General features: G+C 43.6%; 1 protein-coding gene and 1 pseudogene across 2 annotated transcripts in view; one reads left to right on the forward strand and one right to left on the reverse strand.

Annotated features, from left to right (window-relative positions):
- The window catches only part of MAML3 (mastermind like transcriptional coactivator 3), a 422,149-nt gene that overhangs the window by 191,123 nt on the left and 209,748 nt on the right, over window positions 1–21,278 (reverse strand). The window lies entirely within an intron of this gene.
- On the forward strand, window positions 13,202–13,624 carry LOC131758779 (Golgi apparatus membrane protein TVP23 homolog B pseudogene; annotated as a pseudogene).

Here is a 21,278-nt window from a genome sequence, read left to right on the forward strand (position 1 = left end):
TTGGCTGCATTGGGTCTTTGTTGCTGCACGCGGGCTGTCTCTAGTTGCGGCGAGCGGGGGCTACTCTTCGTTGCGGTGCGCGGGCTTCTCATTGCGATGGCTTCTCTTGTTGCTGAGCACAGGCTCTAGGTGCGCAGGCTTCGGTAGTTGTGGCTCGCGGGCTCTAGAGCGCAGGCTCAATAGTTGTGGTGCACGGGCTTAGTTGCTCTGCAGCATGTGGGATCTTCCCGGACCAGGGCTCGAACCTATGTCCCCTGCACTGGCAGGCGGATTCTTAACCACTGCGCCACCGGGGAAGTCCCTAAAGTCATTCTTAAGTTATAAATCAATACAGCACACACTTGGTCTTGAAGCAAGTAGCTCAACAAATGCTATTTGGTACAGAGCTTAACAGCATGTTTTTTAAAAAAGTGTTTGTCTCCCAATTTTAAACCCAAATTCAAAAGACACTTCATATCTGCCCCTGAACTATTAGCAAAGAAGTGTAGTCAGAAATGACTCCAAGCAAAGCCTCAGAAGTAGCCTGTCATGATTTAGAAGGCTGTGAAAAATGACCAATTGTTCCCTTAAGTTTAGTAAATGTTACTTTACACTGATAATTCATGTGACCTCAAGAGACACAGAAGGAAAACCGAGGTACCGAGAGACTAGGGCTACAACCTAACTCAGAGAAAGAACAAGGAATGATAGAATTTCCTGCTCCAGCCCGATGCCCCGTGCAATAAATCACTTTGCCTGTAACAGATTCAGATTTGTCAACTTTCTGTTCAAATGGTGGTGCACTGTAAATGTACTGTAACAGTGTAGAGTCACAAGTATGTATTTCAGTGGTTTTATCTTTCTTACCTAGCCATCCAGATATTATTTATGCAGTTTCCATCATAATGCTACAGTTAAGTTTGCATAATATTTTCTGTAACCACCTACTTTTGCATAGTTATGGCTCTCTAAAGTCCCCTGGGACAGGTTTTTTTTCACCTCCGTCTCGGTTCTGAAGTAAATTTTTTTGGTAACAACAAATGATGACTTCGGGGATATTTTGCATGTAAAAAAAAAAGAAAGGAGGATTTTTTTTTACTGCAATGAGTATTTTGTTACGTTTTGTCCAATCAAACACCACAAATCTAAAAGAGCTGAACATAATAAAGGCGTCAAGAAAGGCAGGGTAATAGATTTCACTGAAGACTGCCCACACCGCCAGATTTAACTAAATGAGGTTTGCATTCACATGCTTATCAGTATTTAAAAATACCGAGCGCACACAACAGAAAACGTCAGGAAGTTGAAAAGCAAAACTATGCAAGTGGTTGTTTTCCAGCTCTCACTGAAGCACAGCAATTAAACAAACTTAATTATGTGATCCGGCAGCAGTGACTTAACCTCTCTGGACCTCCGTTTCCTCAATTAGAAAAGGAGAGGGCGGGACTACCAGATCGCCAAGGCTTGTTCCAGCTCTGTTTAGACTCTGGATTCAAATCAGTGACTCACTTTCAAAATCACCCTGGAAGGCACTGTTAACTCAGAAGCTAGCTGTATTTGGCAGGTAGTTACTGAGTAACTAAGAGCCTCATTTTAAGTCAGAGAGCAAGAATCCATTACACCCTTCTGCAAATGTTTCCTGGCTTTAGTAAATTAGAAACAAAAATTACACTAAATATTAAACCACAGAGATGTTTTAAAAAACCAGAAACCCAAGTGTGTAAATCACATGGCTCATTTAACAGAATTTCTCACTTTACGATGGTCTGCTTGGTATCAGGTACTGAGCTGGGTGCAGAAACAGGAAAGATGCAGAGGATTCTCGCTTTTAAAGAAATTCAGAGCCTGTTGCACATTTTCCTTTTGCTCCTAAGTATCTATTGGATACTTTCAGGAAAAGCTCCTGTTGTGCTTGGCGTTTGTCCAGAGGTAGACAACAGTGATGTTTCCATTCTGGTGACCAAAACTTGGTTAACTTTACTAATTTGCAGGATGATGCAAAGCTGCTTCTTCATTTCCACCATGAGTGATTTTTGAATAAATGACCTTAAATTACATGAAGAGTCGAAACGTGCCAGCTGGGTAACTGGATACGGCACCAGGTTCCAGGAAGAAGCTGTCCACCTTTTCTGGGCGTGGATCATCGTGTTTTTCACCTAGAAGATGCAGATGGGTGTGGGTCTAATTATAGGCTTAGAGTCACGGGCCCTGGGTCCTAGAATCACTTCTCTCATGACCAAACTGTGTGTTCTGTGGAAATCAGGTGACTATTCTCCACCTCCATTCTCTCCTGGACAAAATACTCTCTAAAATCCCCCATAGATCTAACAGCCTAGAATTTTAATCTTTCTAGGTCAATTTGGATATAGTTGGAAGATGAGCCAACTGACAGTTTAGTTTTCCTTTTAACCTTGTGGTTCTTTTCTAAAATATGTAACTAATTCCTAAATTTGAAAGAATGAAAAAGTTTGTGACTATTGCTGTTTCTAAATACATTGTGTGGTAAAACCTAATTCAATTCCTGCTAACTTTGCCTTTAGCTGTAACTTGGCTACGGGCCAACCTGATATTTATCCTTATGTAAAAAAAAAAAAAAGCTCACTATATAAAAGAAAAGGTATAATAAAGATTATGTGGGCAATGCTTAAGCTACTTAAGACAGAAATGGGTTTCATGGACTCAAGGACTCAGGAGACTCAAATTTAAATAAACCATTGATACAGGTATCGTGATTGCTTTTCATATATTAATTAAAGTAGTTCCCGAGGATGTTTGTTGAGTAACAGTTTGATGGTCTAGTTTGAATTGCAGTTGTTACTTTTAAATATATCACAGGTACTATATATTTACTACTATACTTCACTTCTTCTCAATTCTGGCAGCAGTTTGTCCTAATTAGTTTAAATTAGGGAGAGTCTATTGTATTCATAAACTCCTCATCTAAATGGCAGAAATGATGACTATAAAATTCATCTTGGATTTGTTGGAATTCTGCAGCTTACCATTTAGTCTGAGACTCATAAAGAATGAACATGGAATGATTAATGGCCATTGTTGATTTCTTACAGCTGTAACTTATCAGAATATGTATACTCTAATACTGTACCCATGGTAATTATCTCATTACTATGAAGTGTCACAGAAATGCATTATGCGAAGTACACGTTGAATCACATTTAGCAATTTCTTTTTATGTTTAAAACCCCGAAGCTTAGTGTTTGCTAACAGTTGGAGCTTTGTATGCAAGTTGGGGGCTTTGCAAGAGAGTTGGGGGCTTTGCAGGGAATTGGGGGCTTAGCATGGGAGTCACGCATGTGAGCTGCAGATCCCGGGCAGAGCCGTCACCAGCTTTTTGTGCCTCTGGTCTCTCTTTGAAACTTTTCTGCACCTTAATTTCTAATTTGAAATTGGGCATATTCATGCATGACCCCTACTATATACCTCATGGAAAGGATTAAGCAGATTAAGTCTATAAAACAGTTGGTCACTAGGAGGAAAGGCATTAACGAAATTACTCAGCACACTGCAGTGGTGACTTCTCCAACTGCATGAATATTTAATAAGCAGGTACACATAACACTTGACATTTCTCTGGAGCTTTTCATGCAAGCATCTTAACATCACTTAAGGAAAAAGAAATGCATGGCAACAATTATCAGAGATCTGAGAAGCATCGGCTCATTGGGCAGAGAGGGTGGAGACACAGAAGCTTTGTTTCTAACATCAGAGTGTTCAAAAGGAGTAGGGCATCCAGCTCCAGTTATCACATAAATGTGAAGATAGGGCCTTAGAAATAAGGCAATGTTTATTTGAGTCACCCATCCATACATCTGAGGTGGCCTGAACAATGTGAGAGCAAAAATTCCCAAAGAAAGTGAACACATGGTTGGAGACAGGCCCTCTTTTTTAAATTAATTAATTAATTAATTTTTTGGCTGTGTTGGGTCTTTGTTGCTGAGTGTGGCCTTTTCTCTGGTTGCGGCGAGCGGGGGCTACTCTTCATTGTGGCACGCGGGCTTCTCACTGTGGTGGCTTCTCTTGTTGTGGAGCACAGGCTCTAGGTGCACAGGCTTCAGTAGTTGTGGCACGCGGGCTCAGTAGCTGTGGCTCACGGGCTCTAGAGCGCAGGCTCAGTAGTTGTGGAGCATGGGCTTAGTTGCTCCGCGGCACATGGGATCTTCCTGGATCAGGGCTTGGACCTGTGTCCCCTGCATTGGCAGGTGGATTCTTAACACTGTGCCTCCAGGGAAGCCCCGGGCCCTCTTAATTAGATGAGAGCAGTCAGCAAAGAGACAAAGAAACAGTATCAGTGAGAGATTAAAATAAAACATCAGGAAAGTAGGACAAAGCAAAGAAGAACAATTTGTGGTCAGATTTGTCATATCAGTTGCAGCTTTGAAATGAGACCTAAGAGACCATTAAATTAGTACCAGGGTAATTCAGTGGGAATCTAAGAAAGGGTTCCTCCAGGACACCCAGCAGCATCAATATCACCAGGGAACTTGATGGAGATGCAAATTCTCGGCTAGTTCCCCCCAGAGACTGTGTTTCAATCAGCCCTCCAAGTGATTCTCCTGAGCTGAGAATCCTTGTTCAAGAACAGTGCAGCCTGTCCAACAGAACTTTCTGAGAGGATGGAGATGTTCTGTACCTACGTTATCCAATACATTAGTCTCAAGCTGCATGTGGCTGTTGTGTACTTGAAATGTGGCTAGTGCTACTGAGGAACCAATTTTTAAATTCTGTTCATTTTAATTAAATGTAAAAGAGTTGGGCTTCCCTAGTGGCACAGTGGTTGAGAATCCGCCTGCCAATGCAGGGGACACGGGTTCGAGCCCTGGTCCGGGAAGATCCCACATGCCACACAGCAACTAAGCCCGTGTGTCACAACTACTGAGCCTGTGCTCTAGAGCCCACGAGCCACAACTACTGGCCCGTGAGCCACAACTACTGAAGCCCGTGCTCCTAGAGCCCATGCTCCACAACAAGAGAAGCCACTGCAGTGAGAAGCCCGCACGCCGCAACGAAGAGTAGCTCCCGCTTGCCACAACTAGAGAAAGCCCACGTGTAGCAACGAAGACCCAACGCAGCCAAAAATAAATAAATAAATTATTTTTTTAAAAAAAAGAGCTGCATGCAACTAGGGGCTACTCTATTGGATAGCGAAGTTCTAGAATGCTGCTGTGAATGAATGCCAGGTTTTTGGTCAGTAAGAGAAGCAAATAGTGAAGAATGGAGATGCTGTCTGTGACTCTTCTACAGAAGAAATCGCATTTGAAAAAGCTGGAGGGAAAGAGGCATCATGGCTTGTATGTCAGGAGGTGAAGTCAAGGTTTTTCAGGAAAAGGTAATACTGAGTGGGTTCAAAGGTGAAGGAAACCAGAGGGCAGGAGAGGTGGACATTAAGAAAGGAGGGACACACGAAAAATTGTGTTGCAAATGTCTAATGGTGCTAAAATACCCATAATATAAAATTTACCATCTTAACCATTTTTAAGTGTCCAGTTGAGTGGTATTAAGTCCTTTCACACTGTTGTACAACCATCTCCACCATCCGTCTCCAGAACTCTTTTCTCTTGCAAAACTGAAACTCTATACCCATTAAACAATAACTCCTTATACCCCCTCCTCAGGCCCTGGCAACCAGCATTCTGCTTTATGTCTCTATGAATGCAACTACTCTAGATAGCTCATAAAAGTAGAATTTGTCTTTCTGTGACTGGACTATTTCATTTAGTATAATATTCTCAGTGTTCATCCATGTTGTAGCATGTGTCAGAATTTCCTTCCTTTTTAACGCTGAATAATATTCCATTATATGTATATACTTATCTGTCCATGGACGTTTGGGGTGCTTCCACCTTTGGCTGTTGTGAATGGTGCCTCTATGGAGATGGGTTCATAAATATCTTGAGACCTTGCTTTCAATTCCTTTGGGTAAATACCCAGAAATGGAACTGTTGGATCATATGGTAGCTCTATTTTTAATTTTTTTGAGGAACCACCATAGTGTTTCCCATAGAGCTGTACTATTTTACATTCCCATCGAGATATTTGCTTACCAACGAAGAATGGCACATCGGAGCCATCAAAAGACGGCTCTAAAGACAAGCGTAGGGAACAGGTATGTTGAGATGGAAGTGTGCGGTTGTTGGAGGGGCATGTGGACAAGGCTGCTCGGCTCTAATGGTTTCAATATTTTCACTGAAGTTGATGCAAGGACCTCACCTCCAAGGAAGAACACTGCTAAGAAGGAAAAACCAAGGGCTCGAGGAAAGAAGTGAATGAAGGTTTGTAAAGTTAGTCCTTCATAAGAGAATAACAGGATCAATGGATAAAGAACACGTTGTATGTGTGTGTCTGTATATATATATATATATATATATATATATATATATATATATATATATATACAGACACACACATACATATACAACAGAATACTACTCAGCCATGAAAGATAATGAAAGAACGCCATTTGCAGCAACATGGATGGACCTAGAGATGATCATACTAAGTGAAGTAAGTCAGACAGAGAAAGACAAATATCATGTGATATTACTTATAAGTGGAATCTAAAAAATGATACAAATGAACTTACTTACAAAACAGAAATGGACTCACAGACATAGAAAACAAACTAATGGTTACCAAAGGGGAAGGGTGGGTAGGGATACATTAGGAATTTGGGATTAACAGATACAAACTACTATACATAAAACAGATAAACAACAAGGACCTACTGTATAGCACAAGGAATTACATTCAATACCTTGTAATAACCTATAATGGAAAAGAATCTGAAAAAGAATATCTATATACATATATGTATATAGATATAACTGAATCACTTTGCTGTATACCTGAAACATTATAAATCAACTAAACTTCAATTTTTAAAAAATGCAAAATAGCAGAACAGGGAAACTTTCCCAGGGCTCTGAAGCAGAGGTATAGCCAGGACTGTTACAGGACTGAATTGTGCTTCCAACCAAACGATATGTTGAAGTACTACCCACAGGACCTCAGAATGTGACTTTATTTGGAAACAGTCACTGCAGATGTAATTTGTTAAGATGAGGTCATACTGCAGTAGACTGGGTTCCTCGTCCAACTTGAGTGGTATCATTCTTATAAGATGATGAAAATCTGAAGGCGTGGAGACACACAGGGAGAATGCGATGTGATGGCAGAGGCAGAGATTGGAATAATGTAGCTGCAAGCCAAGGAATGCCAAAGAATGCTAGCAAACCATGAGAAGCTAGGGAGAGGCAAGGAAAGATTCCATGCAGAGTCTCAGAGGCCCTGCTGACACCTTGATTCTGGACTTCCAGGCTCCAGGGCTGTGAGACAATAAATCTCTGGTGCTTTCAGCCACCTAGTCTGTAGGACTTCATTATGGCAGCCCTAGGAACTAATACAGCTGCAGAGTATGAATCTGCAATAGGCCAAGGTCATCCCAGGCCAAGGTCAAAATGAGTACTTCCAAATTACTGTGCGTCCCACCCACCGGCAATATGCTTTCTGATATACTGCAGTAATACAGGCAATCAGTCAATGTAACATGTATTTTGAATCACAGTCCTTGCTAAAAGATTTTCTTTCTGTCTGGAAGAAATGGTGCCTGCAGATAAACTGTATGCTTCTAAGAACCAAGGGAGGAGAGAAATCTCAGAATCTTAGGGAAGAAGCACGTGGAGTAGGTGTGTACAAGCAATAACTCGGGGCTGTCATTACCTGGAATTCTTCTTGAATTCATTCGTTGAGACAAGCTAGTTAAAACAATTAGAGGCTTGCAAACTTTACAGGGAGGTGGGGAGATAAGGAAAGCAGCCTCACCTCTTGCCCAGTGGTATATACCATTACAACCAGCAGTGGCCACATCAGCAGACCACACACATGGGCTTTGGGTTTAGACCAACAGCTGTCCTTCCAGCTCCCTCACTAACTGTCCAACTTTGCACAGATCACTGAATCTCGGTGAGCTTGTCTCCTTATTTGAAATGTAGATAACACATGAGACTGCTTTGAGATCATGTCTTTGAAAGTACCTAACAAAATGCCTGGCCCCTAAAAACAGGTTCTCATTCCCTTGCCGTCCCTAGTTATGCTGTCCAAGAAGGCAGTCCTGAGACACCTGTGGCTACTGAGCGCTTGAGATGCAGCTACCGCAAAGATGAAATTGAGAGTTTAATTAAATTTAAGTTTAATCAATTTAGATTTAAATGTAATAACTGAAGCAGTGTAACATTTTTCTGGTAAATACAACTTTAGCATAATGGTAGGAATACACTTCATTTGAATTATTGTATCGCATAAGATACAGTATTATTATTATGTGTGTGTATCAGGCACCAGCATCATTTCTAATGCTGCACATAAACGCTGTCACCGATCCAGCCAGTGGACACCTTGATTCATTTCCCCTGAATTTTTTTTCTGGGCTATAAGTCTTAGTATGGCTCTTGCTTCATCTGTAAAAGTCAAAGACTTTTCTAATTTTTTTAAATTCTGAAGTTTATCTGCTTTTGCTGACTTTGATCTTTAAGTGCCAATGATTTGGGGAAAACAGTAGTACAATTATTTTCCTACTTTTACACTCGAGTTCTATGGCAAAAGTCAGTATTAAGGTGACGAGTGCCTAGAGATTAAACCATTTAAGAAAAAGTTGCCTGATATATCCAGACAAAACTATAATTCAAAAAGATACATGCACCCCTATGTTCATAGCAGCACTATTCACAATAGCCGAGACATGGAAACAACCTAAATGTCCATCAACAGATGAATGGATAAAGAAGATGTGGTACATATACACAATGAAATACTACTCAGCCATAAAAAAGAATGAAATACTGCCATTTGCAGCAACACGGATGCAACTAGAATATTATCATACTAAGTGAAGTAAGTCAGAAAGAGAAAGACAAATACCATATGATATCATTTATAGGTAGGATCTAAAATATGACACAAATGAACCTATCTACAAAGCAGAAACAGACTCACAGACATAGAGAACAGACTTGTGGTTGACAAGGGGGAGGTGGGTGGGGCGGGATGGAGTGGGAGTTTGGGGTCAGTGGATGTTAGCTATTACATATAGGATGGATAAACGAGGTCCTACTGTCTAGCACAGGGAACTATATTCAATAGCCGGTGATAAACCATAATGGAAAAGAATATTTAAAAGAAGAATATATATATATATATATGTATAACTGAGTCACTTTGCTGTACAGCAGAAATTAGTATAACATGGTAAATCAACTCTACTTCAATTCAAAAAATAAAAAAAAGCTGCCTGATTATGAATCCTGGGTGAGTCTATGCCAGAGGCGGATATACAGTGGTTGTGAGAGCTGACGGGCGTAGGGGCAGCACTGCCACTGACTGCAGCACAAGACAAGGGTTGAAATCCTTCTAATGTCCCAACAGAAGAAGAGTCTGTCTGGCGCACCTTGAAAGGGGAGCTCGGCCACGGCCGACGTGGCGGCGATGTGGATTATTTGGTTGAGCAGGATAACCTTGGCTGTTTGCCAAGTCAAGACACAAGTCATACAAACAAAGTCTTTCCCCTGCTGCCTACTTGTCTTCCTCCCTTGAAAATGTACCTCTTGCTTTGGTTAAAATTCACCTACATCCTAGTAAAAGAGGAAGACAAGAGCTGTAAACTGCAGTTATAAAGAAAAACAATCCAGAAATATCTCAAGCTTTAAATTTCTTGACAAGAAATGTATCCAGTTAACAAACTCTTTCCCTCCTGTCTCACTCCCTTCCACAGCCCCTTGCATTAAGAAAAAAAAAAAAAAAGCAATTAGATTCTGGCTTTTCATGAAATGCACACAGTAAAAGTATCACTGTTCCAAAATTCCAAAGCAATTTCACAATCCTAATGAAATGAGGGAGGAAATGGTTTTTTGTTGAAGTCTTGAAAACAATCACCCCGTTGCTATGTGGAGTATCTTTATAAACTGTAGAGGGATTTGCAAAAATTAGGTTGTTCCTTCAACACACACTCACTGAGCATCATTTATGCACCAGGCGCCACACGAGAAGCTGGGGATACAAAGATGAATAGGACGTGAGCGGTCTGGAAGAGCTGACAGCAGAGAGAGACAGTCATGATTATTACTCATTATAATGTGGCCAGGCTTCCCATGCCCTGTTCCCACCTCTAGCTCCAGGAACCTTGATTTTAATTCACAAAGAACCATACTGTGGAGAGAGGGAAAAAAAAGAAAAAGAAAACGACCACAGTAAAGCCTGTAAAGGTGGCAGGTCTCTCTAGCTACTCTGTGAGCTTAGACCTCCTTTAAAAGAAGGGCGGGGAAAGGAAAAGATCACGGCAAAACACCTAAGCAAACGGTACCAGGCCCAACCTCGACAAACACCTGGGGCTAGACGAGAGGAATTCAAAACAAATTGGGAAAGAAAATCATATACTGTGTAAAAATCAGTTAAAAAGGAAAACGAAACAACCTGGAATAGAGGCAAAAACATCTTTCTCTCCTTGTCCTTTGCAGAATCGCCCCAGAGTAACATCCGAAGAAAGACCTTACGTTCAGCTGCACTGGAAACGTGAGGTTTCACAAAGTAATCCAAGTTTGGAATTGATAACCCAATTTCTACATATTTTGGTTTTAACTCAGATGAAACAACTCAAATATCCAAACTCAGGTTTTCCTGATGTGATTTTATGGCTGCTTAGAATCAGAGGCTATGGAGAAAAGTATATACACAATAACTCTAGAATCATTCAATTACCTTAAGTCAATGGGGAGGCTTATATTTACTGAGAATAGGCATTTGACTCCCACAATACAAAGACTGTTGCAAAATCATTCTAAGTAGTTTATTACTCTGTGCTGGGCTGTTCAAAGGGGCAAGGAGAAAGGCTTGGGAGCTTGATCAGGAAAACACTACATCTGTCAGCTGGCAGCAGCAGCGCGCCAACATTGACTGCCGAATGAGCATCAGCTCACAGGAAGGGAAGCATTCAGCCCCTCTTGGGAAACAGATTCATGCTGCAAAATGATTCAAGTTAATTTCCTTCAGTTAATTAAGCCGGTTTCCTTATGAGCAAAGGGAGGTGACCAAGTCTAGTTCACATCTAATGGCTCACAGAACGATGAGGTTAGCTAGCCCCATCTCTATATTTAAACTTGCTTTTAGATAGAGTCTCAGAGAACTTCCATAAGCAGTACTAGCCCTACCCAGTATTTCGCTCTGCTTTTACTACTGGGGAACCAAGGATTCGCTCGGAAATGTCCACGTGAACTACCACTGAGGTCTGCTAACTGCGAAGATTCACATACTGCTTCATCTCAGAGATGTGTATGTGTGCGCGCGCGTGCACAGCCAAGGTACCACGACATCCGGTATCCCTGAGAGGCTGGGGACTAAGTAGTACTGGGGAGTCCTCTAAACGCCCCTGTGACACGGCACCTCACATGGGGGGTGGGTTTATGGTGAACCCTTCCTCTTTATCTTAAGCAAATTTTTTTTTTTTTTTTTGCGGTACGCGGGCCTCTCACTGCTGTGGCCTCTCCCGTTGCGGAGCACAGGCTCCGGACGCGCAGGCTCGGCGGCCATGGCTCACGGGCCCAGCCGCTCCACGGCACGTGGGATCCTCCCGGACCAGGGCACGAACCCGCGTCCCCTGCATCGGCAGGGGGACTCTCAACCACTGCGCCACCAGGGAAGCCCTCTTAAGCAAAATTTTGATGGTGATGAGGGGTGCGTACGGGGACAGGAATTCCTCTGGAATGGCTCAGGGATCCAGGTCCAAACCAGGGTAAGCCTGATGGTATTGCTGAACCAAACCTACTGTTACCCAGACGGGCCCCAACAATTTAAGCCCTCCTCCAAGTTACCAGTAGCTAGTAGCGAACATTCATCGTGTATCCATTCTATGCCAGCCAAATCCCAATCTTTTCTCTCAATTCCCTCATCGACCCTGCAAAGTAATAAACATCATTTATACAAACGAGGAAACTAGGGCTCCGGGAGATGAAACAGATTGCCCAGGGTCACACAGCTCATGTGAGGGAGTTGAGACTTGAATTCCAAAGCCTATGCTTTCCGTTCGTTACACGCCTCTCCACTTGTGAATGGAATGTGTTTCTTATTTCCAAACTATTCTGAAACGAATGTGGCTCTCAAGTGAAATAGGGAAAGAGGGGCGGCATCTTCAGAACTGCTCTTTCTATGCAGTGGGCGGCTGGCACACAAGGAAGTACTATCTGAAAGGGCTGCAGGTCTTTCAGATGTTCTCAGAACAGTTCTGCAGCTGTCTGAGTTGCTCAGGTAGAGATACATACTGGCCACTAACCCAACCCCAGTCAGATCCTAAAGAGCATGGCATGCCACCCATGTGGCCACGGAAATGACCAATCACATTGACGATCGCTCTCCAGGGACATCTCTACAAAGGCACCAACACAAGAACGCATTTCCCAGGAATCCAAACTTGCTCATCTCTGGAGCTGTAAAAACTCACATTATACTGACACTGCCTTCACCTGGATCTCTGTAATTCTCTCTATGTTTCTTTACTGATATCCTCCACTTCAATTGCACTTTCCTCATAGACAGGGCTAATATTCTCTAGTTCAGAAGACGACTGTACACACTAAATGAGGTAACGTAAGCAACGTATCCAACAATGCCACTTGAAGACTTCCTGTAACTTTCCTCTTCCATTAATGATTCCGTAGAGACCTGCAGGGATTTCCAAGTGGGTGTTCCTTATCCGCCTGTTCAATATTGTTATCAAGTATAAAGATAATGCAAATATACAGTATTAGGTGACAGAACCAGCGTTCCACAACATGAATACTGCTGATTTTTTAACTTGAGGTTTACATAAAAATGGATTTTAGCATCTCTAAGAATCCCCAAGAATTGTATGCAGAATTTTGGGGTTGTATGCCCTTCTTTTCAGGAGAGAGGATCTAAAGCTTTCATCAGATTCTCAGTGAGGTTCACGATCCTCCAAAGGTGTCACGACAGGCTGGCGCGGGCCGCCACGTTGCAGCAGGACAGTAATGATGACACTGAAGATGTTTCACTGTTTGATGCAGAAGAGGAGACAACTAGTAGACCAAAAAAATCCAAAATCAGACGTCCAGTGGCATCATTTTTCCATGTATTCTTTCGAGTCGGTGCAATCATAGTCTATCTTCTCTGTGAAGTGTTCAGCAGCGGCTTTATTGCCTGCATGGTGACAATTATCTTGTTGTTGTCATGTGATTTGGGGGCAGTCAAGAATGTCACAGGTAGACTAATGGTTGGCCTGCACTGGTGGAATCATATTGATGAAGATGGAAAAAGCCATTGGGTGTTTGAGTTCAGGAAGGCCTCTCCTCAAGACAGTAAAGCTGTTTCAGAGGCTGAATCAAGAATCTTCTGGTTAGGACTCATTGCCTGTCCAGTGCTGTGGGTAATATTTGCCTTTGGTGCCCTCTTCTCCTTCAGAGTGAAGTGGTTGGCGGTGGTTATCATGGGTGTGGTGCAGCAAGGGGCCAACCTGTATGGCTACATCAGGTGCAAAGTGGACAGCAGGAAGAATTTAACCAGCATGGCTACCTCATACCTTGAAAAGCAGTTTTTAAGACAAACCACTGGAGACGATCAGACCTGAAGAGAGTGAGAGAGGCTGCGTGTTCTTTCCATTGGGAACAACTGAAGGGGGTCTTGACTCTGAACCTTTAGAACTCGGTACCTATTGCAAAGAGGAGTGTTGGGTTTGTTTTTCCATTTTAAAGTTTACTTTTAAAAAAAAAGGGTAAGTAGTTTTCATATTAAGTTTTTACTTTCTAGCATATGGGGCTTGAAGGTGTGGTGTAGCTAGAAACATTGTTAACATTTGGTTCATGGTGTACATATGTGTATGCACATAGTCGTGTAAGATCCATGCGTTAAATTAACAAAAGCGTTTGTGTTCACGCCCGTATGGAATGGAGACCTTTGCATTTTGATCCACAGAACAAGAAGGATGTTCCTAGTCTATCTCAAAACTCTCTGTGTATGGGCTTCCCTGGTGGCGCAGTGGTTGGGAGTCCGCCTGCCGAGGCAGGGGACGTGGGTTCGTGTCCCAGCCGGGAAGATCCCACATGCCGCGGAGCGGCTGGGCCCGTGAGCCGTGGCCGCTGGGCCTGCGCGTCCGGAGCCTGTGCTCCGCAACGGGAGAGGCCACAACAGTGAAAGGCCCGCATACCGCAGAAAAAAAAAAAGCAAAACTCTCTGTGTTTACATACTATTTCTGTAGATTATTTCAGGTTTGGTTTTGCTTCCATGGTAAGAGTGAGCACTTTGGCTTATATATAGAGTTAGAAATTTTAAATTTTAATTTTACACTTAATATATACTTCATGATGAAACTTCCTATCCTAGGCATTTACAGGCAGGTAAAAACCAAATGTGGGCTATTGGTGTTAACTAGTTTCTAAAATTTTGTTTAGTTTTATTTGTAATGAGTCACGTACTTAAGGCCCAGTTAATATAAAAGGAATTTTCATAGTTTATGTTCATGGGATACATAGGCATTGCTGCTGTTCTATTTATTTTGGGGGAAACATAGCCAGATTTTACTTTGGAACCTTCCAGAAGCTCTTCAGTGGTCCTTGGCCTAATGAAATCTATCTTTTACCACTAAAAGAGTATTATTCTTATGTCATAGAATAATCATTTCAATACTTGGCATTGTAAATGCCTAAAAGACGTTTTATTTTATGAATCTTTTTTTTTTCTTGCTATAATGAGGATATTGTAAATCATGTATTTGTATTAATGGTATTTCTTAAAACAATATATGTAACAATCTGCAAACTATTGTAGGCATCTGTAAATTCTGTTGTAGGTCCTGTAAAGTTTGTTTTAATTGGCAGATAGATTATTTTGTGATTGTATTTATACATTGTTAAACATTTTTTGAAGATGTTTTGTTTAATTGAATGTATCTTATTGGCGTGATAGCTTTGAAGGTGCATAACTTTATATTTGTATAAAACTCTACCGCTTACAAAGAAAAAAAAAAAAAGAAAGTGTAACAACAGCTGTCCTACGGGCTAGCAGTAACAGATCAGTTTGGGTGGAACCTGTTTTATAAGCAGCCCTGATTTCTTCGAAGTTCAAAGCCATGTGTTTTTGTAATTCCAGGTTACAGTAATGAACGTACACGCTCCAGATCCAGGGGGACTGTGTATGTTCTACACACATGGCAGCTGGAAGGCTGGGCTTGGTTCTGTGTCTTCATTCTCATCAGGCAGCAAGAGGGTATAACCAGGGCACAGAAGGCCCCAGAAACCATATCACGTGAGAAACAGATGAAGAAGCCAAGTAGATTTTGCTGGAGAAAGAGAAGAACTGGGGAGTAGGAGTGTCAGAGCTCCTCTTTAAATAGCTGACCATTGCTATGTAGGAAATGGATTAGGTCTAATCTAATGTAGCTCCAGAATATGGAACTAAGATCAAGGGTTGGAAATTATGGGGAGAAAGAATCCAGCCTCTCTATAAGGAGGAACTTTTGAAAATAGAAAGGGCTTCACTGTGAGGCTATTGAGCTTCCTCCCGCTTGAGTTTTCATACCAAGCTGCACGTTCATCTGCCGGGGGATTTGTAAAAGGGATTCTTTATTGGGTGGAAGGTAGGGGAAAATGACCTCTACGATTCCTTCGAATTCCTTGATCTGTCTATTAAGATTTTATATCTCTTATTAAAATTTATAGTCAAAGACACATACACACGTTCCTTCCCTTACGTCATGTAATAGATCCTTGTGGTGAATCATTTTATAAAGGGGATAATTACTTCTTTAAAACTTTCGATTTCTATGTATTCTGTTGCCTTAAAATGGAGCAAACCTATGCCTGGATGCGGCGTCTGTGTTTTCAGCACACCCTCCGCCCATCTACCTCCTTGTCTGAGTCTCCCCGGCCCCCAACAGCCTTCACCCCACCCTCGCCTCTCCCCGGGCCTCTTGTGCTCTCCACCTAACCAGTTAACCTTGCTTCTCATCCTACGGTCTCTCCAATCTATTCTCCACGAGCAACCCGAGGAATCGCTTAAAACCATTCCTCAGAGCATGTCTTGCTGCCTAAGGTCCTTCTATCGATTCCCATTCTCTTAAAGTCCCCCTCGTGGCCTGGAATCGCTGGATGACATGGTGTCTCCAAGCCCATGTCAGGCCAGGCTCCCTCCTCCACTGCGCTCTGGCCACACGGGCCTCTCCTCCTGCTCTTCTCCTCCTCTGCATCTGCACCTGCTTCCCCTCTGCCTTGAACCTGCTCCTCCTAGCTCCTGGTCATCCTTCAGGTTCCAGCGCCAGTATCAACGCCCTGGCCATGCTGTCTCAGTTAGCCTCACCCCACCTGTGCTCGAGCACATCGCTGTTTTCTTTCCTTCACACCCCTTATCACAATTTATAACCGTTATGCCTCTTACTTTGACTTGGTATTCTTCCCCCATCCAAGTGTAGCTCACTGGTGATAAGGACCTGGTCCACGTTGTAGACTGATGTGTCTGTGGCCTGTGTCTAGCACAGGGACTGGCCCATCGTTGAGGTCAGTTAAGTATTTCCCGAATGAAAGAATGAAGGAGTGAGTGAGTGAGTGCATGAACAAGTCTGTCCAGTACAGATGGTCAGCTCTGCAGCTGTGCGTGACCTTCTTCTTCTCTTAGACTGAAATGAATACACTTCCTTGTTGCCCGTCCTCTTACCTAGGGCAGGGCTGTGTAAACAGCAGGCCCTCTAGAGGATTTTCCATGGGCCCCCAAGAAGCTCACTAATATAAAGCTAAAGATTAGAGAAAAACAACCTTTTTTTTTCACTGAAGAAAGACATTACCCATGCCTCGGAGTGTCCACTGAGGGGTAAAATCCTAGAAAGGACTAGCCCAAGTCCCTAAACCTAGGATAGCATATCTCTTCTTCCTCCTAGGGCTCTCAGAAAAAAAGTATTCTGGCTGAGAGGAACAAGAGATGCTGGAATGGGTTACTGAGGAGGTGGTAGAATCTCCTTTTCTGGAGATCTTTAAAAATAGAACAGCCATCTGGGATGATTTAGATATGGTCTCCATTGAAGAAGGGGGATGAAAAGGGAAGGAAACATCTCTTTAGGTTCCATCTCATCCTTGATTTTCTGATATTTCACTTTAAGTTTTTATTCATGGCAAAAGCCTGAAAGGAGCTAGGAATTCACTTTTTCTTTTTAATGGAAATTGAAATCCCATTTTACTTTGAACTGTAATTCTGCTATATCACTCTCCTTCTCTCCTCAAATGGGCAATTTGGATGTCATAATTTTTTGGTTAGGTAGAAAGTTTGGATGAAACTTAACTTCCATTCTCTTTCCTAGAAAGGAAAGCAGAAGAATCTAAGATGGAAAAGTTTAGATGCTGGGAAATGACAGGGTGAAGAATCTGTGAGGGTCTTGTTCAGGCCACTGAAAAGGATCGAGGGACAGGAGCAGCCCAGGAAAAATAGGCAAAAAATTTTTTAAGTGTTTAATGCTTATTCTACTCTTTTTAAATTTATTTTTTTCATGGAAACGCATTTTATTTTAAATATAGCAGTGTGTACATGCCAATCCCAAACTCCCAGTCTATCCCCCCCCACCAGGTAACCATAAGTTCATTCTCTACGTTTGTGAGTCTAAAACAGGCAAGATCTTGTGGGATGTCATACATCCCACAATAGGGACCTGCCGTGGTTACACACAGAAGTTAAGTCTAGAAGTAGTCTACTGTTTGTAACAATTCTTCATTTTCTGTCCTGCTTTATTTTTTAATGGAATCAAGCTTGGGAAAGTCAACAGGAATCAAGCTTGGGAAAGTCAACAGGTAAACAGCATAAGGCATCTTTTTTTCTTATATATGGCTATGAAAGTATAGCAATTGAACTATTTCCTAGCTCTGTTCTTATGACTCTTGCTTGATTTGTCAAAGCTGCATAGTCAAAAGAATAAGAGATTTTAATACACAGAGGCTGAATGCGACTATTTTTACTATAGAGGCCACACTGTAAAAAGCCTCGTCTAATGTTCCTCAGAAGCATTTGTAGCCATAACTGTATTTCTAACCTAAATAAACCTGGTTGTGATGACCAAATACATTTATTTTTAGATGTTCATTACAGGCACCGTTGTACATAACAAGCTACTGGCCAACAGGACTCTGGTTTTGTTTTTTCTTTTTTCCAAAAGGAATACAAATGGCTTTCAATGATGAACTTAACTCTTTTGCCTTTCTGTAAGTGAATGGATAATCCATATTTTTATGGAATATTGTGTTAAGTCAGAACGAAGTGTGACCATAAAGGTCTTCACAAGCCATACTTGAAAGACGGCCCTGTCACTTCACAGGACATCCATCAAGGCTACGTGCTTCTTCACCTGCTCACTGCTTCCAGAACGTGGGCTGAATGTCCATGCGTGACGTCCCTGTGGGCACGTCCCTGTGTGTCCGTGTCCACTTATGCTAGAAACAGAACCCGAATGCTGGACGTTCACAGAAAGAAAATTCTAAGGTAGAAATAAGAACAAAACAAACAAAACGAAAAGGCAGAAATGGGATATTCTCAACGGACTGGAACATGGATTACCTTAAGGAGCCTTCATGATACAAAATCCACACACCATTGTGTTTTGGTCCATTCTGTTGTGTAACTCTTTGCTAGAGTGGCTATCACCCACCTTTCACTTCTGGATAGAGGACACGTAAGGGTTCAGGGCAGAAAGAAACACCTGATCCTTCAACAGAGCAGGATTAAGTGTCTGCAGGAAACTTGTAGTTTCTACAGAACATGGCTCCAACTTTTCCTCCCATGAGGCCGCTGTCTCAGTGCTGGAGCCCCTGGGGTTACTGCCGGGGGTGAGTGAGGTGCAGGGTCCAGCTCCGGCCAGAGCTACAGAGCTATGGCACACGGGGATTTAATCCCTGGGGTGAAGCCTGGAAGGGTCTGGGCCCAGCCAGGTCGGATCTGAAGAAAGCAAAACCTCCTCTTCCCGCCCCACCCCAACACGCACACACAGAACCTTCTTTCTATCTGCTTTATCACCTTCCCTTTGCTCCCCTCACACCAATAAGGGCAGGTGGCAGCAGCTGAGAATACAGCCTCCCGCATCCCACAGGCTGAAATCCCTGCCCTCTTTTCTTCTCATTACTCCTCATTGGTCTCCTCTCTGCCTTATGCTACCTTGGTTGATCCCGGGGAGCCCTGGGCAAACTCAGGGGACAAGTGCCACACTCTCTGGGAGGCCTGCGTCTGAATCTGGAGCATGTCTATCTACACACACCCAGGCTCTAGGATGGCTCATACGTGAGACCCACTGTCTCCCTTTCCTGGCTTCCGGTCAACGCTCCTCCCTCTCCATCACTTGCCGGCACCTTGGAAAGCGGGTCACTTTGTTATTTACAAACTCTACAGTTTTCCGTCTCAGTTCACTGCACTGCATTGGTCCCTATCGCTCCTTAGCGGTTTGCCCACAGCCTTCCCTCACAAATTCAACACCACCTCTCCCTCGGTGCAAAACAAGTGTGTGGAGCTTGCTGGGGCTTGCAAAAAAAAAAAAGCGGCGCGGGGGGGCGGTCAGCGCTGCTTTCCCACAGCTCCTTCTCTGGCACCGCAAATGTTAAGGCCTGTCTGCGGGGAGATTGCAGTTCTAACATAATGAGATATGAATGAGCTTCGCACATGTCCCCAGCCACATTTCCCTCCCCGCACTCCGACCCCGCACCCCCTCTTCCGCAGAGAATCTGCTCCTTCTCTGACACTGCAATTCCTCCGCCTCCCCTCCCCGCCTGCCCCCTCCGGCTCGAGCGCCCCGGCTGCCCTGCGCACCTCAAGCGGTCAGCGCTACAGAGCACCAAATGGGCTGGCACCGCCTTGTTTCCTGGCCTAATGGGTGCTTGTTTAAACACTGGGGCTGTTTGCATTGCTGCGGCTCGCTGCATGTTAAACACAGTCCTCTGAAACCCTATGCCAATCCAATAAAGGTATCAGCAGTTCAGTGCGGGGAGGCAATTACTAGATGGTCCCAAGTGTGCCTTCGAAGCTCTAGGAAGGAAAATTTGATCGAACAACTAAAAGGAAAATCTGATTCGGCTCAGCATCACGTGGAGGACACAAGGCTTAACTGCAGCCAGGTCTTTGGAGAGCAGAGGGAAATCAATAAGGGGCCGAGGAGCACGTAGGCAACGCTAAAGGCCGTGAGCCAGCCTGCTAGGAACCCCGGCTCCTGCCTCCGCCGCCCAGAGACACCTGCCTGTCCTCCCACTTGGCTTCCCTCTATCTTCCTTTCTTCTTTTTTTATTCCAAGGGGTATACTTATTTATTTTTTAATGACAAACTGCCATCCTTCTCAACACCCTCCACCTCTCACTCACCTTTAATTCCTTAAGCACTCATATTAAGAAAAAAAAAAAAAAGGCTTTTCTTGTGCAAGAGCATTACCATATCAAAGGCAATAGGGATCACGAGGGCAAAAATGACAGAGGGATAATACAGCAGCGGAGAGAAGGCAGGCCTGCTTCAGAGAGGACGGTGGGTCCCTAACCTCAGGCTAGGGATCCCAGTCGATAAGGCAATGGATTGGTTTTCTGCCGCAGCTAAGTCGGAAAGATCAGGGGAATCAGACACAAGATTTAAATTTATTTCTCACTCAAGAAGCACAAGTTTTGGGAAACCCTCTATTTTTAAGTTCTGGGCTTCGGTTTCTCTGTTTTTCACTTTAAAATCTGCCCCGCAGTGGCCCTTGTTTCCCGAGCAAGCGGGAGAAGGCAGCGGTGGACGTCTGGCAACGCTAAGAAACGCTACGCACGGCGCTCACCGGGGCGCCGTCCATTTGCCAGGAGTTTTGCCAAATCCCTGTCTCTTCCCCGAGGTTCCTGGCACAAGGGATACAGCCAAGATGGGGCAGAGCTGCAGTCAGCGTTAGACTGCAGCAGCCCCCGATCCAGTGGGCCTAAGGATCAAGCTCTCCCTTCGAGGCGGATGGCGCTGGAGTGCAAAGGCGGTCTGCGACCCAGGTGAGCTCTGCCCACGATAGGGTTCCAGAAAGGTAATTAACACGCTGCAAAGTAGTCAATCTGCAGGCATGTTTGTGGAGCCTCCAGACCAGCATACACCGAGTCCCCAGAACGACAGAGGTCCTGGCCTTGCACCCCTGACTTGCCTTTTTGTTACTCGCTCGCTGCACCTGCTGTAGAAAAAAACTCCGGCTCCCGCACCGCAGGCACCAGGTGGTGGGGAACCGGGCAGTGAAGCTCCACCGGGCGAGCAGCGTGGCTGCACGGCCC

Source organism: Kogia breviceps, chromosome 6 (assembly GCF_026419965.1).
Source record: "Kogia breviceps isolate mKogBre1 chromosome 6, mKogBre1 haplotype 1, whole genome shotgun sequence".
Taxonomy (NCBI): domain Eukaryota; kingdom Metazoa; phylum Chordata; class Mammalia; order Artiodactyla; family Physeteridae; genus Kogia; species Kogia breviceps.